The sequence below is a fragment of the Homarus americanus genome, unplaced genomic scaffold (genome assembly GCF_018991925.1).
Source record: "Homarus americanus isolate GMGI-L3 unplaced genomic scaffold, GMGI_Hamer_2.0 scaffold29465, whole genome shotgun sequence".
Classification (NCBI taxonomy): domain Eukaryota; kingdom Metazoa; phylum Arthropoda; class Malacostraca; order Decapoda; family Nephropidae; genus Homarus; species Homarus americanus.
The window spans coordinates 250,001-265,000 of NW_024752480.1; the positions used below are offsets into that span (position 1 = coordinate 250,001).

General features: G+C 44.4%; 1 long non-coding RNA gene across 2 annotated transcripts in view; it reads left to right on the forward strand.

Moving 5' to 3' along the window:
* Nucleotides 1-15,000, forward strand: part of LOC121855107 — a 223,269-nt gene that overhangs the window by 162,994 nt on the left and 45,275 nt on the right. The gene's annotated exons all lie outside the window — the stretch shown is intronic.

Here is a 15,000-nt window from a genome sequence, read left to right on the forward strand (position 1 = left end):
ATTCATATAAAAAATCTCGTTTTGATGAGTCACAGGTACGACAGGTTAATTATAGGTGCGCTAAGGTGTTCCTGGGATGTGAGGAAGAGTAGAAGGAGGAAGATGTGGAGGAGGAGGGGAAGGTGGAAGATGAAGTGGAGGTAGGAGGAGGAGGAGGAGGAGGTAACGATTGTATAGAGTAGGTAATGTCTTGGTAATAATAATAATAATGACGAAATAATCATAGTGAAAATGCCATTAATGATATCCGTAAAAAATAGAGGGAATTATACCTACCTGTGTGTGATTAAGCAAAGCCCTCAAAAAAGGTGGATATTGTTTTTACCTGTGTGTGAAATAACTATACCTGTAAAAAAATAGAAAACAGTTTTGCAATGTTTTCTCGCATGTAGTTGATGTTGATGAAGTGTTTTACCATCTGCAACATGAGTGTGAGGATAAAATGCATGAGTTTTGTTGTTGCAGACGTCAGCTACACAACACACCACCAAAATGACTTCATTCAGTTGGTTTAGAGAAGAGTGAGAGTGTGTGTGGGTGTGTGTGTGTGTGTGTGTGTGTGTGTGTGTGTGTGTGTGTGTGTGTGTGTGTGTGTGTGTGTGTGTGTGTGTGTGTGTGTGTGTGTGTGTGTGTGTGTGTGTGTGTGTGTGTGTGTGTGTGTGTGTGTGTGTGTGTGTGTGTGTGTGTGTGTGTGTGTGTGTGTGTGTGTGTGACTGCTTGATGACTAAACACCTTAATCCTCCCACCCCCAACTTCCCCACCACCTCTTCCTTTATCTCACCTTTACCTCACACCTCCTCATCCTCCATCCTTCCCCCTTCCACTTCCTACCTCCTCCTCCTCCAGCACCTCCTCCTCCAGCACCTCCTCCTCCAAATACCCTTTTTATCCTCGACAGCCGCGTTTCAGATTTCTCTCCAAGAACCACAACTCAGTCCTTGTTCTTAACCACCTCCCAAACGTCTCCTCTGATGTATTGACACAACTTTAGGATCACATGAAGATTAGCTCCCCCAGCCTCACTCTTCCAGCTTACTTCACCTGATGATTAAGCACCCTAACGTTAATCTCTCTCTCTCTCTCTCTCTCTCTCTCTCTCTCTCTCTCTCATCTACACACACAACACGAATGTACCGGAGTTGTCTTGTGTTTTTGTCCGCCGCAGTTGTCTTGGAATCGGCCTTTCAAAATACCCTCGGGAACTCCCCCTTGCACATGTAAACAACCTCCATTTGGTCTCGCTGGAACGTTTCCTAGAGATTTTGGGCCAAGAAGTGCTAGAAACGTTTACAGGAACATATTTTTTTTTTTTACTTGTGTGTGTGTTTTTGTTAAGTAATTTACAGATGGTAGTGAAGGTGAGGGTGAGGTGTTTTTCTATTTGTATTTTGAAGTAACAGTACAGGTATGGATACAAATGAATTACAGGTATGGCTACAGGTATAGGTGTGACTACAGGTATGGATACAGGTTCAGGTATAATTACAGGTATGAATAAAAGCACAGGTATAATTACAGGTATGGATACAACACAGGTATGATTAAAGGTGTGGATACAAGTACAGGTGTGACTGCAATTTAGGATACAGGTAGGAGTACAGGTATAGGTCAAATTACAGGTATAGATGTAATTATTATTATCATTACACTTAATTATACACGTATAGGTACAAGTTATGTCACAGGTGCACACATATATCATTAGAGATACAAGTACGGTTATAAGACTGGTACTAGTGAAGGTACAGGTAGATCTACAGGTACAAGAAAAGGTGCAATTTGTCTGTCTCTTCCTGTCCTTTCGTCTTTTTGTCTGTCTATATGTCTCTCACTTTCTGTATATCTGTCTATCTATCTGTCATACACACAGGCACATTCTCTCTCTCTCTCTCTCTCTCTCTCTCTCTCTCTCTCTCTCTCTCTCTCTCTCTCTCTCTCTCAGCGCCCCCACCTTGCCTGGGGTGGATCAAGGGACACAGTATCCCCAAGAAGGGAAGGGGAGGAGAGTGGTGAGAGTGAGAGCAAAGTGCTGACATAGACGACAGGTAGACACACTCACATCTCTGTCTGTCTGTCTGTCTGTCTGTGTCTATCTATCTATCTAATATTTTCTTTCTGTCTATCAATCTTTTTTTTTCTCTCTCTCTCTCTCTCTCTCTCTCTCTCTCTCTCTCTCTCTCTCTCTCTCTCTCTCTCTCACATGCCTCACTATTCCTATAAGATATTGACTTATGTTTATTGCGACCCGGAAATAAAATCTTTCTTCGAGTTGTTCCAAAAAGTTATGAAATATTTTCCTCCGTCGGGTCGAAGTTGGCAAAGAAAATTTCCCCCGTAAGTATTAACTATTGAAGGTTTCGTACATGTCCTTAAGGGGTCAGTGTGTGTGTGTGTGTGTGTGTGTGTGTGTGTGTGTGTGTGTGTGTTTTTAACTCGTGTGTATGTATGTATGTTCGTATATTTTTTTACATTAACATCTAATTATAAAAGAATGCTTGTGTGTGCGTTTAATATGTGCGTGTATATGATTGTTTTTTGTGTCTGTATGTATTTATAAGACCTTGCATATGTGCATGTACGTATATCCCCCCTTTGTGTATGTACGTATGCGTGTGTCATGATATCGTGTACATAAATCAAATTCCATTCATGATTAAGCAAAATATATAACAGGAGTTAGACGTTGGACACAGACAGCGTTTAAAGATCCTCCTCACTCACCCAGGAGGCAAGGGGCAGCATCCATCAGTCTGGTCAGTAAAAGGGAATATTTTTGTGGGTGATTTAACGCAGTAAATTAAATAAATAAATAAATAAACTTAAAGAAAATGGCAAAGTTAACCTTAATCATTGTTATTATTTTCATTATTTTTGTTATATTTATTGGCATCATTATTATTATTTATTTACACATTATCATCATCATCATCATCATCATAGCCATCACCTCCTCCTCCTCATCATCATCCTTCTCACCCTCTTTCCCTCCTCCTCCTCCTCCTCCTCCTCTTGGTGTTCCCATTCCCAGTAATAACACGACAGGACTTGGAATATTCCCGCCACCAATTTTTTCCCTTGTTCGCCCCACAATGGTCAATATGCACTGCTCCCCTCCTCAAAAATGTATATGTCTTTCTTTCACACACTACTGAGTCCCCTTTCGCACTGTCTCACACTCGCACATTCCAGGCCACCTCTCGCACTCTCTGTCTTGCTGTCATTTTCCTCGTGTACCACCGTTCGAGCTTACTGTCTGTCTGCCTGTCTGTCTGTCTTTTATCTATGTCTCTCTTTCTCACTCGCTCACTCACTCACACCGGCTTTCTATTTCACTCACTCACTTACTCACCCACTCACTCAAAAAGAGAGAGGAGAGAGAGAGAGAGAGAGAGAGAGAGAGAGAGAGAGAGAGACCAAATTCCAATACTTCTTTTGGAATACAATGCTAATTTCTCTCTCCACCCGTCACTCAGATTATTGTCGTTCTTAATACACCAACACCGTCAATGTGAACTACTTTCTTCCTCTTAACACCTCCTATCCCCAACACCCCTCTCCCCAACACCTCCCATCCCCAACACCCCTCTCCCCAACACCTCCCATCCCCAACACCCCTCTCCCCAACACCTCCATCCCCAACACCCCTCTCCCCCAACACCTCCCATCCCCAACACCCCTCTCCCCAACACCTCCCATCCCCAACACCCCTCTCCCCAACACCCGTCTCCGCTACACCCCCTCCGCTACACCCTCCACCCCTCCCCAACACCTCCCCACCCCTCCGACAATCCATTCGCCTGTGACCCCATAAATCACCTGAATGATAATTTGGTATTGTGGGTAAAGTGTGTGTTGGGGGGAGGGTGTAGTGGGGGAGGGTGTAGTGGGGGAGGGTGTAGTGTAGTGTGAGTGTTTGGGAGGATGAGTGAGAGGTGTGTGTGTGTGTGTGTGTGTGTGTGTGTGTCAGCAGTCATGTGTAGGCCGTGTACATCAGTGGGGTGTGGTGGGGTGGGCACGTGGTGGGGTGGGAGTGTGGTGGGGTGGAGTGTGAGAATGAGCCTGGAGGTTGACATATCAATATCTTCTTCATTATTTACAAGTTCCACGGTCGCCGCTATTACGTGTTATTGTCGCTCACCTGGGGAGGAGAGCAGGGCAGGTAGGGCAGGTAGGAGGGAGTGTTAAAGTGAGCAAGGGAGGCAGGTGTGGAGTGCCAGGGAGAGGGAGGGAGGCAGGTATGGAAGGTAGGGAGGAAGGAGAACGAGGGAGGGAGGGCAGATGTGGCATGGTGTTGTTGTTGGGGAGGGAGGGAGGGAGAGAGGAATGCCGTCTGTCGCACCTCACCCCCCCGCATTAATCACACACACACACACACACACACACACACACACACACACACACACACACACACACACACACGCATTACAACACTGCCGGCCAAGGACATTAAACTTACACAGAGACTCTACTATAATGAGATACGTTCCTCCTTCACCACCCCAGCACCCCCCACTGGAGAAAAAAGGGTACAATTTTGTGAGTATCGAGACGGGGTTCGAACCTAATCCCTTCGCTTCCTGCATTATCCAGGAAACAGAGTGAGAGATCACCAGTGACAGAAGGATCTTATACCTGTCTGTAAAAGGATCCTACCGTGAATATTTCTACTTAGTGAAACGTTAAACAGAAAATAGAGTTAACAGGTGTGAGGCACTGTACTCGATCACCTTCATATCCCCAACTGTAACGTCAGGTACTCACTCGCAACTGGGTCGACTTGGGGGAGGGGGGGGGGGTTGAGGTAAGGGGTGATTATTCTGGGGTTATGGACCTATAAGCAAACAATTACAATATATATTAAGGAAAATATTCAATCTTATTTTTCCCTATAAGTAAGATTTACATGATAATTTACCTTATTTACCTTATTTACCTTAATAATTTACCTTATTTACCTTATTAATTTACCGTATTTACCTATGGGGAATTATTCTCTTACCTAGTTCTTTTCTATACACAAATGGTAGTAAATGTATGACACTATTTACACCCCAGAGTATAGAGAAATAGACCCTATGAGTCTCTGTCACAAAGGTGGGTATTATAGTCAGTTGTCATTGTCGGCTCCTCGGTGGGTTAAGGTCGGAGGTGAGAGTCGAGGACGTGGAGTCGACGATGAAGGGATAAGAAACGGTGGATATTCCTCTCTCTCTCTCTCTCTCTCTCTCTCTCTCTCTCTCTCTCTCTCTCTCTCGTGTGTGTGTGTGTGTGTGTGTGTGTGTGCTAGGGATATACAGTCCTTATTTGAGAAGATCTTTACCTACCACTACCACTACCACCACTACCACCACTACCACCACTACCACTACTACTACCACCACTACCAGTACTACCACCACCACCACCACTACTTTCCACCACCACCTACCACTACTACCACCACCACTACCACCACTTCCACTACTACCCACCACCACTACCAGTACTACCACCACCACTACCACCACTACTACCACCACCACACCCACCACCACCACCACCACCACACTACCAGTACTACCACCACCACTACCACCACCACCACCACTACCAGTACTACCACCACCAATACCACCACTACCACCAGCCTCAACAATAAGCCCCGTAATAACATAACTAATTTATTTAATAAATTGTCTCTTGTGTGTGTAAGAAACGTGACTTATGCTTAACAACCCTGGTAGGTGAACCACTTAACAACGACAACAACAACAACAACAACAACAACAACAACAACAACAACGGAAACAACACGAAAAATAACAACAACGGAAACAACACGAAAAATAACAACAACAACAACAACAACAACAACAACAACAACAACAACAACATCATCAACAACAACACGAACAATAACAACAACAACATCAACAACAACAGCAATAACAACAACATAAACAACAACAGCAAACAACAGCACGAACAATAACAACAATAACAACAACGTCAGCACCTCTCAACCCCATTATGATACAGTGATGTCAGCAGTAACGTCAGTCTTATTATTATTATTATACAACTGACAACACCACTATTTATACCACTACTACTACTACTACTACTACTACTACTACTACTACTACCACTACTACCACTACTACTACTACTACTACTACTACTACTACTACTACTACCACTACCACAATTACCTCCACTACCACCACTTCTACCACCACCAACATCGTGAATTCTTGTCAGCAACTGAATTATACCGGCCTCTGGATCGCCGTCAGCAACTGTCAGTCTCACTATTATACAGCGACGTCAGCAGCAGTGTGGGGAGGGGGGGGGGGTCATTACCACCATCACCACAACTACCACCACCTCGTCAGCACGTCAATGATTCTAGTTCTCTCCAGCATCACCGTCAGCCCCTGTTAGCTCCGTCAGCAATTGAATTTTAGCTTCCTACAACAATACTGTCAGCGCATTTTAGCATTAACACCTATCAGCATCTGCACCTGGTAGCACCGTCAGCACTGTCAGTCTCACTACCATTCAAATGCTCTGTCATCAGCCATCAGCACCACCCACCACCAGAACGTCTTCATGTCAGCCGTCAGCACCACCACCCGAAAGCCCCGTCATAAGCTGTCAGCATTTTCACTAGACAGCTCCCGTCAGCCCCTGTCAGCCCACGTCAGCACTGTCAGCACGGCCGTCATGTAGGTCTTAGGTGGGACAAGTTACTTAAGAGGGAAGGGTTTGCCACACACACTTAAGCACGTGCAGCCACTCCCTCTGTGTGTGTGTATGTGTGTGTGTGTGTGTGTGTGTGTGTGTGTGTGTGTGAGTGTGTGTGTGTGTGTGTATCCAGGAGAACATCATACAATTCCACCTGTCTAAATGTACCTACCTGATTTCCTACCTTCCTAACCTTTCATACCTGTCCGTCTATCTGTCCGTCTACCTGTCCGTCTACCTGTCCATCTATACGTCATCCACATATCCCAGCTGCATCACCCACTAATTCTATCAAACACAACAACACAACCTTAACTAAACACCCCCCTTTCAACCCGGATTTAATCAATTATTCACAGGTAACCTAAAACCATTCAGGTATTCAATCTTACCTGTTCAATATTACCACAACAACCTGAACACACACACACACATACACACACACACACACACACACACACACACACACACACACACACACACCTGGGATTAATGTACACTAATTTTTTCCACTTACCTGTTGTTTCATTCGTTTATCTGGGTTAAACGAGATTATACGGTCGTTAGAACTATCTCGTTGAACTTCGGTGGGGGAGTTGAAAGGAAGGGTGGAGGGTGTAAGTGAGTGGGAAGTGTGTTTGTGTGTCATTTTATTCTTGAGGAGATGAGGGGCTTGAATGTTTTGTACGTGTGATATTCCCTCTCTGTCTACACTACACTACACTACACTACACTACACTACACCTCAAGATACTAATGATGTGTTTTTCTTGCGTATTTTTTTTTTTCACAGAGTAGCTAGAGTCAGCTGATGGAGGTAGTAAGTCCCAACATGTGGCAGTGAGAGGGCCGTTGTGTGTTACAGTGAGGCTCTGTGGTGGTGGTCTTTATATGGGAGTTTTTTGTTTTGTGGGGTTTTCGAGGCACTTGAGGAGGGTGAGGTGGGAGGGGGTAGAGAGGATTTTTACGTTGATGTGGTGTATGGATTTGGTTTGTTGTTGTTGTGGATTTTGTTGTTCCTTTTCTTGTTGTTGTTGCTGTTGTTGTTCGTCTTCTTCTTTTACCTCGTTCCCAAAGGTTAAAAATCCTCTCTTACCCTGTTTATCTGTCTCTCTCTCTCTCTCTCTCTCTCTCTCTCTCTCTCTCTCTCTCTCTCACACGTAATGCAATGGTTGCCTTTGATCTATATAGGCATATAAATATAAATACAAATTAATCTAAAAATTTATAAAAAAAAAGTAATCACCCAGAAATGTAATCCAGTTCCCAGTGAATTATTGGCCAGGAAATGTAATTATTTATTCATAAACAACAGTCGAAAAATAATTATTTCTTACTAATATATTCATGAATAAATATGGTGCTTTTTAATCAATACGTGAGTACAAATAGCTAATACTAAAACTACTGTACTAGCAATGTAATGTACTAGCAGAGGAAGCATAGGATCAGAAAGACAGTTTTATTCCTGAGGTGCCCGTCCGTCCGTCAATTTCGTCCGTCCGTCCGTTCATCCATCCGTGCGTCCGTCCTGGTGGTAGTCGACGCGATAACTTGAACAAATATCAATGGATTTTGTTTACACTTTTAACGTGGATAATTATGTCACAATTTAATGTTAGACGGTGTAAGTTATAAGTCTTTTCTGTCGTTAATGTTATGGCTTGGTGAGAGAGAGAGAGAGAGAGAGAGAGACATATTAGTACACTCACTGTGATATATAGTATGGGACCTGAACGCGTTGCTGCCGGGAATTTTTCGTGAATAGAGTCGTTCTATTGACCACATTCTCAGGTAATGGTCTCCTCATTCACCTGTTCCCCTCAATATTCCCCTCACCTCACCTACCAACTCCCCTCACTCCCCTTCACCTCATCTAGATACTCCCCTCACACCCCCCCCTCACCTCACCACACATACCCCTCTCACTCTCTCACTTAGTCCCCTTACCTCTCCTTCTCTTATTTCCTTCCTTCCTTCCTTCTTTGCTTCCTTTTCCTTCTGTCCTAGGCTGTCCAACGCCTCTCCCGTCCAGCCTTTCACACACACACCACACACACACACACACACACACACACACACACACACACACACACACACACACACACACCATCCTAGAGGCACAGACATACACCAGCATCGGAGGGCAGCCGCGCACCATCAGGATTAAAGTGGCCCTCCTCCCCACCCCTTCGTGACCCCTCCTCCCCCCTCCTTCTGACCCCTCCTCCCCCACCCCTCACGTGACCCCTCTCCTCCCCTCCCCCTGACCCTCTCTCCTCCCCCACGTGACCCCTCCTCCCCCACTACTCAGGCAAGAGTAAACTCGATACAGGGCCGACCAGGTGACCTCAGGTGGTGCCAGCCCTCAGCTAATAGGTATTTTGGTGCCGGGTAGTGTGTGTTAATGGACGCTCTTAGTTAATATGTATGTCACTGACGCGCCCGTAATGGTGGACCTCCAGATTTGGGCTTTAATTTTTTGTTGCCACCTTAATTTTTTTTTTGGGGGGTGATTATTTCAATTTGTTTGTTGAGTGGGTTATTATTGTGTTTGTTTGGTGTTTTGTTGTTATTGTTTTTGTTTTTTTGTTTTGTTTGATGTTTTATTTTGTATTTATAGTTGATGATTTTTGTTTGCATAGTTTTTGTGAATTTTTTGCGTTTTAATGTCAAGGGAATTTTTTTTTTTCCTATTTTCTTTTTTGCGTAAACTTTTGGCATTTTAATGTCAGCTTTTTTTTCGTGTTAATTTCTGTTTTTTTTTATTTCACTTTTGTTTATTTGTGTTTTGTTTTGAGATTTTTATTGTACCCTGTCTCTCACTCTCTCTCTCTCACACACACACACACACACACACACACACACACACACACACACACTCTCTCTCTCTCTCTCTTCATGCCCCGTCTCACTATTTGTCTCTCTCCCCCTTTTATTTTCCGCTTTTGTTCCTTTATTTTATTCTGTATTCTGTCGTTTTCTCTCTTTTATGCTCTCGCTCTTTTTTATTGCATTTTCTCTCTTTTATTTCATTCTTTCCCTCGCATGCTATGTCTCTCGCTTTCTCTTTGGCTTTTATGTGTTTGGGCATGTCTGCTTGTCTGTATGTCTGTTTGTCTGTCCGTCTGTCTGTTTGTCTGTCTGTCTCTGTCTGTCTGTCTGTCTGTCTGTCATTCTGTCTGTCTGTCTGTCTCCATTTTTTCTCTCTTTCTGTTTCTTTATCCCTTTTCTCGTTTCTCTCTATACCTCTTTTCTCTTTCTTTCTCTTGGTTCTGCTCCCTTTTTTATCCCTCGCTCTCCCTCTCCTTCCTCAACCATTCACCCTCTCCTTCCATTCTTTCACTTCACTTCTCTCCCTCTCTCCTTCTTTCTCTCTTTCAATCCTCTTTCGACTTTCCCTTCCTACACACTCTCCCTCCCTCTTTCCCCCTTCCTTCCCTCCCTCTTTCCCCCTTCTTTCCCTCCCTCTTTCCCCCTTCCTTCCCTCCCTACGTCTTTCCTTCCTTCCCATCCTTCACTGTCTCCCTCGCTTTCCCTTAGTCCCGTATCGTAATTTTTTCTAAGGCGGAAAAATACAATTGTGTTTTTTATCTGAGGTTCCAGTCGAGAGAAATGATAGAGTTATAAAGTGAACTCTCTCTCTCTCTCTCTCTCTCTTTTCACATACACACAAATATACTGTACATACAAATACACATACACACAAATACATATATGTACACAAACCTAACGTAACCTAACCTAACCTAAAAGTAATTTTGAAACTCAGATCATTACTACACCACGAGACAAAGACATGAGGGAGAGACAGCCCTGACAAGGTACGACGGATCTACAGGTAATTGGTATTAGGTTTCGAAAGGTGAGGTAAAATATTAGGTGAAGTCAGGTGGGTTCATAATAACTCTAATTCACCTGTGTTGTTGATCTTGATAATATAAGAACATAAGAATGGAGGAAACTGCAAGGGACCTATTGGCCCATACTGGGCAGTCCCGTTTACACCCAACCCCTATTGCTCATATATCCCTGTTTGAAGCTATCCAGCGTGTTCGAGTTAATGATGATGTTTGGTAACTTGTTCCACTCACCCACTACTCTATTTCCAAACCAATGTTTATCTATCTCGCGCCTAAATCTAAATTTGTCTAATTTAAAACCATTGCTAAGAGTTTGCTCCTGGTTGGATAATTTGAGTACCTTTGTTATACCACCTTTGTTTAGCCCTGACTTCCATTTACACACCTCGATCATATCGCCTCTCACTCTACGTCTCTCGAGGGAGTGCAAATTAAGATGCTTTAACCTGTCTCTGTACTTAAGGTTCCTAATGCCCGGGATTAGTCTTGTCATTTTCCTTTGAATTCTTTCTAGGGATTCTATATCCATTCTGTAGTACGGTGACCAAAACTGAACTGCGTAATCCAAGTGAAGCCTCACAAGCGCAAGATATATTTTTAGGATAACCTCGCTAGTCTTGTAACTGACACTCCTTTGTGTGAACCCAAGTACTTTGTTAGCCTTGTTTCGAGCAAATACACATTGTTAACTTGGTTTAAGATTCTTACTTATCATTACTCCTAAATATTTCTCACAGTCTGATTTCTCTATAACATCGTTGTTCATCTGGTATCTGGTTTCTCTGTTTACATCTCCTAGACTAAGTACTTTACATCTGTCCACATTAAATTTCATCTGCCAGTTTTCAGAACATTCGAAAAATTTGTTTAGATCTTCCTGTAGTTTTGCGGAGTCCTCGTCAGATTTAATTACACTCCCTATTTTAGTGTTGTCAGCAAATTTACTTATGTTGCTGTGTACGCCTATATCTATGTAGTTTATGTATACAATAAATAATAATGGTCCAAGTACCGAGCCTTGGGGTACTCCACTAGTGACATTACCCCAATTGAATTTAGTGCCGTTAATGCTTACTTGCTGTTTCCTGTCCATTTTAGAATATCTCCTCCAAATCTATGAGCCTCCATTTGTCGTATTAGTCTTTCGTGGGGAGGACTTTGTCGAAGGCTTTGCTAAACTCGAGGTGAACCACATCATAATCGTGCCCGTCGTCCACTGATTCGAAAACAGTTGAAAAGAATGTTAGGAGATTGAAAAGATTATCTGTTTCTCTTACCTGTACTGTACTGATGAAAGTTGGGGTAGGTTAGGTTAGGTTGTGTGTGGGGTGGGTTTGGTTGGGGTGAGTTTGGTTAGGTTAGGTTAGGATGTTGGTGGTAGGTTGGTGGGTTTGGATTGGTGAGGTTGTTGGTGGTGGTGGGTTGGGTTTTGGTGGGCTTGGTTGGGTTTGGTTGTAGTGGGTTGGGTTAGATTGGGTTGTGATGGCTTGGGTTAGGTTAGGTTAGAGTGTGTTGTGTTATGTTCGGTTTCGTTAAGATAGTTAAGGTTAAATTAGGTCAAGTTGGATAAGATAATAATACTTTTAAGTCAGTTAAGATGATGTCAGGTCAGGTCAAATGTGGGTCAGTAACGGATTTTTCCTGATTTTGTGCCATCAAATTGTCGTGACTCTCGTTCTCTCATCTGCATCTCACTTAAGCTGTGTTATCCTCTGATCGGGTTAACTCAGGTCAAGTGAAAAACATCGACACAGGCTGGTCTTTTACATTAATCATTGCTACGTTAAATAGATTTGGTTAAGTTAAGTTATGTTTGGTTTGGTTATGTTAGGTTTAGTTTAGTTATGTTAGGTTAGTTTAAATTTGTTAGTTTGGTTATGTTAAGGTTTGATAAGTTAGGCAACATCGTTTATGGCTTAAAGTAGATCATTGTTTATTAGGTCAGGTTAGGTCATAATAGTTCAGGCGACATCACTTCTCGAGTTGGTGGCCGTCGCTGGTTTTCTTATCTCAACAGAAAGCTCTAGAAAGACAGTTTAGGTCAAGTCAAGTCAAGGATGGGCCAGGCCAGGTCAGATCGGGTCAAGGATGGTCAGGTCAGCAGCTGGAACTCTACTTTAAACTGTGTCTGTAGGTGAACGTCTGCTGGTGGCCTGTTATTGATTCTCTACACATAAAATCACGGCACTATGCCAGAGGTAACCTACAGTGTTGCCTGGCGCCAGTCAGCCCACCCGCGCCGCCGACCACCCGCCCGCCGCCCGCCTTTCCCTGGCGCCACCCCCACCACTCACCCACCCATCCATCCACCCCCACCACCACTGTCGCAGACTCTGATCGAAAGAGATCTCGGCCGTCCGCATCCTCGCTCGAAACGGCTCTCTCTTGTCCTCTTCTCGCTCGAATTGACTACAGTGCTTCCTTCCATCCTCGCTCTAAACGGCCCTCTGTACTTCCCTTAGCTCTTTTACTGATAGTTTATATTAATACATTATAAAACAGCGTGCGAGAGAGAGAGAGACAGAGAGAGAGAGAGAGCGCGAGAGAGATAGAGAGAGAGAGAGAGAGAGAGAGAAGGGGGGTGGGAGTGGCTGCCTTATCTCTTGACTCCACCCACTTGGCCAGGAAGCTCCGCCCACTGGAAACGAGGAAACCCCACCCACCCCACCCAAACGCCTTTCCTTCCTCCCCTTCTGCCTCCTACTTCCCTCCACCCTACTTCCCTCCCCTGCCCTCCCCCACCTCTCCTCCTTCTGGCGCCAAATAGACCTCAGCACCCACAAGACCCCCACCCCACCCCCACCCCCAGAATCATCCTGAATACACATTTCTGAACCTTAGGACGTGTAAGACCTTACCTGGGAGATAATTTATATTTATTTTTGTTGAAGAGGATGTTGTTAATTCCTTCACTGATTGGCGGGAGATGATGGAGGATGGTTGTCTAGTAGTGGGGTGGTTTGATGACTGGTCAGAGAGAAGAGAGAGAGGAGAGAGGGAGAAAGAGAGGGAGAGAGTAATGAGTAATGAGAGGAAAAATAGAATATCCTTAACCTAGTGTCATGTGTCGACAGCAGCAGCAGGATATAACGTAACCACAGCAGGGATATAACAGCGTACAGTAGAATACTAGCAGCAGGCACAGCAGGATATACAGCAGCCTGATGAGAATAGCAGCAGGCACAGCAGGATATAACAACAGCAGCAGAAGAGTAAAGAAGTAAAACCGCCCGCCGCCCGCCTTGTGTGCCCGCCGCCCGAAGCCCCGCCCCTTGCCCGCCAGCCCCACCCACCTCTCCCAGCCCGCCCTTGCTTGCCCGTCTGTCCCTCACTGCAATAACACGCCCGCGACAGAAGCAGCTTTAAGATGAAAAAACTGACAGGTTATTGATTACCAGGTGGAAATCAATCTATGTGTGTGTGTGTGTGTGTGTGTGTGTGTGTGTGTGTGTGTGTGTGTGTGTGTGTGTGTGTGTGTGACATACGGTATATACTTACCTGTGTCATTAAAGGAATATCCTACTCTCACGTGTTGAGTGGTCGGGGAGGCGACCTCTTCTTCAATAAGACCGAAGCAACTTGTTCGACGCCACGGATGGAGGGAGGGTGAGGAGAGGGAGGGGGAGGAATGAGAGAGGAAGGAGAGGGAGGATGGAGGGTGGGGAGTGAGGAAGGGGGTGAGGATTGAAGTGAGGGGAGGGGTAAGAGGGAAGGAAGAAGAAATCAAGGGTAAAGGGGGTGATTGGAGTGTGAAAGGGAGTGAAGAGGAAAACACAAATGAAGGAGGAGGGTGGGAGGAGCAGAGGGGGAGAGGGAGAGAAGGATTAAGGGAGGGAAGTGGAGAACAGGAAGGGAGGATAAGTGGTCGGAAGGAAGAAGGAAAACAGGTTAGAAGAAAATAACGTAACCCCGACTAATAGCGAATTATACCCGCTAATGAGTTTTTAATATCATATCATTTACTGCATCTTGTAAGTCTGTCTGTGGGGGGATTTAACGACAACAAACAACTCATCTGGGTAGTTAAGACCACCATCAGCTTACCCAGAATTTAACAGTTCTTTATAATATGATGTAATGAGTGTGGTATAGGTGTCTCGTGTCTCGTGTCAGGTATTGAGTTGAGGACCTGCCCTTTGATTCTTTGGGGATGCGACAATTTCAATGGAGTTTCATGAATAACATAGTTTCCCCTCTCCTCTTACTCCTTGGTGCATTTTCCTCTGCATTTCCTCCACTTGCTGATTTATTCTCCCATTTTCTGTGTTCTCTTCCCCCATACCTCCTCCCCCTACCCCCTGCCCCCTCCCTCTGCCGTGTTTCCTCCCGCATAGTGTTGTTTTCTCCCACATGTTGTGTTTTGTAAGTTGTGTTTATGGGCCGCGACAAGTAATAGTTATTTTCATAATTA